We start from the raw sequence: 2,913 nt of genomic DNA, 5'->3' as shown, positions 1-2,913 counted from the left end.
GTGGGTCCCCGGGAGTGTGTTAGTATTTACAGGGGGTCCCCGGGAGTGTGTCAGTATTTACAGGGGTCCCTGGGAGTGTGTCAGTATTTACAGGGAGTCCTTGGGAGTGTGTCAGTATTTACAGGGAGTCCCTGGGAGTGTGTCTGTATTTACAGGGGGTCCTTGGGAGTGTGTCAGTATTTACAGGGAGTCCTTGGGAGTGTGTCAGTATTTACAGGGGGTCCTTGGGAGTGTGTCAGTATTTACAGGGAGTCCCTGGGAGTGTGTCTGTATTTACAGGGGGTCCTTGGGAGTGTGTCAGTATTTACAGGGAGTCCCTGGGAGTGTGTCAGTATTTACAGGGGGTCCCCGGGAGTGTGTTAGTATTTACAGGGGGTCCCGGGGAGTGTGTCAGTATTTACAGGGAGTCCCTGGGAGTGTGTCAGTATTTACAGGGAGTCCCTGGGAGTGTGTCAGTATTTACAGGGAGTCCCTGGGAGTGTGTCAGTATTTACAGGGAGTCCCTGGGAGTGTGTCTGTATTTACAGGGAGTCCTTGGGAGTGTGTCAGTATTTACAGGGAGTCCTTGGGAGTGTGTCAGTATTTACAGGGAGTCCTTGGGAGTGTGTCAGTATTTACAGGGAGTCCTTGGGAGTGTGTCAGTATTTACAGGGAGTCCCTGGGAGTGTGTCAGTATTTACAGGGAGTCCCTGGGAGTGTGTCTGTATTTACAGGGAGTCCCTGGGAGTGTGTCTGTATTTACAGGGGGTCCCTGGGAGTGTGTCAATATTTACAGGGAGTCCCTGGGAGTGTGTCAGTATTTACAGGGAGTCCCTGGGAGTGTGTCTGTATTTACAGGGGGTCCCTGGGAGTGTGTCAGTATTTACAGGGAGTCCCTGGGAGTGTGTCAGTATTTACAGGGAGTCCCTGGGAGTGTGTCTGTATTTACAGGGGGTCCCTGGGAGTGTGTCAGTATTTACAGGGAGTCCCTGGGAGTGTGTCTGTATTTACAGGGAGTCCCCGGGAGTGTGTCTGTATTTACAGGGGGTCCCTGGGAGTGTGTCAGTATTTGCAGGGGGTCCCCGGGAGTGAGTCATTATTTACAGGGGGTCCCTGGGAGTGTGTCAGTATTTACAAGGGGCCCCTGGGAGTGTGTCAGTATTTACAGGGGCCCCTGGGAGTGTGTCAGTATTTACAAGGGGTTTCCCTGGGAGTGTGTCAGTATTTACAAGGGGCCCCTGGGAGTGTGTCAGTATTTACAGGGAGTCCCTGGGAGTGTGTCAGTATTTACAGGGAGTCCTTGGGAGTGTGTCAGTATTTACAGGGAGTCCTTGGGAGTGTGTCAGTATTTACAGGGAGTCCCTGGGAGTGTGTCAGTATTTACAGGGAGTCCCTGGGAGTGTGTCTGTATTTACAGGGAGTCCCTGGGAGTGTGTCTGTATTTACAGGGGGTCCCTGGGAGTGTGTCAGTATTTACAGGGGGTCCCTGGGAGTGTGTCAGTATTTACAGGGAGTCCCTGGGAGTGTGTCAGTATTTACAGGGAGTCCCTGGGAGTGTGTCAGTATTTACAGGGGGTCCCTGGGAGTGTGTCAGTATTTACAGGGAGTCCCTGGGAGTGTGTCTGTATTTACAGGGAGTCCCCGGGAGTGTGTCTGTATTTACAGGGGGTCCCTGGGAGTGTGTCAGTATTTGCAGGGGGTCCCCGGGAGTGAGTCATTATTTACAGGGGGTCCCTGGGAGTGTGTCAGTATTTACAAGGGGCCCCTGGGAGTGTGTCAGTATTTACAGGGGCCCCTGGGAGTGTGTCAGTATTTACAAGGGGTTTCCCTGGGAGTGTGTCAGTATTTACAAGGGGCCCCTGGGAGTGTGTCAGTATTTACAAGGGGTTTCCCTGGGAGTGTGTCAGTATTTACAAGGGGTCCCTGGGAGTGTGTCAGTATTTACAAGGGGTTTCCCTGGGAGTGTGTCAGTATTTACAAGGGGTCCCTGGGAGTGTGTCAGTATTTACAAGGGGTTTCCCTGGGAGTGTGTCAGTATTTACAAGGGGTCCCTGGGAGTGTGTCAGTATTTACAAGGGGTTTCCCTGGGAGTGTGTCAGTATTTACAAGGGGTCCCTGGGAGTGTGTCAGTATTTACAAGGAGTTTCCCTGGGAGTGTGTCAGTATTTACAAGGGGTCCCTGGGAGTGTGTCAGTATTTACAAGGGGTTTCCCTGGGAGTGTGTCATTATTTACAGGGGGTCCCTGGGAGTGTGTCAGTATTTACAGGGGTCCCTGGGAGTGTGTCATTATTTACAGGGGGTCCCTGGGAGTGTGTCACTATCAGCCCCCCGTCAATCTCCCCTGTTTCCTCCTGACCGCTACATTGTGAGGTCTGCACAATGGGCCCTGGCCTTTTACCAAAGTTTCTCAATTAAAAAAAACATCTTTTGTCTTTTTACAGATGTAAGTTTCCGCTGGGGCCCGGTTGGCAAGGTTTCCAAAAAAAAACCCTGTGAACAAATAGGCGGCAGTTGATAGTGTGGAAACATCCACTTTATTCTTCCTGCAGTTTGTTTTTCAGCCCACAATCTGAAATGTGACTGTAGCTTTGCCATAGCATTCCCTCAATAGGAATTTTCACAGTTGACACAAAGCAGCCCGCTTGATTGGCACCCCATCCAGCACCTCAAACATTCACTCCCTCCACCACCGGCGTACCGTGGCTGCAGTGTGTACCATCTACAAGATGCACTGCAGCAACCCGCCAAGCCTTCTTCGGCAGCACCTCCCAAACCCGCGACCTCTTCCACCTAGGAGGACAAGGACAGCAGGCGCATGGGGAACACCACCACCTCCAAGTTCCCCTCCAAGTCACACACCATCCTGACTCGGCCGATCCTTCATCGTCGCTGGGTCAAAATCCTGGAACTCCCTCCCTAACAGCACTGTGGGA

Source organism: Somniosus microcephalus, chromosome 8 (assembly GCF_052327205.1).
Source record: "Somniosus microcephalus isolate GS21.2 chromosome 8, FLI_Smic_1.0, whole genome shotgun sequence".
In the NCBI taxonomy this organism is placed as follows: domain Eukaryota; kingdom Metazoa; phylum Chordata; class Chondrichthyes; order Squaliformes; family Somniosidae; genus Somniosus; species Somniosus microcephalus.
This window is presented reverse-complemented; position numbering follows the sequence as displayed.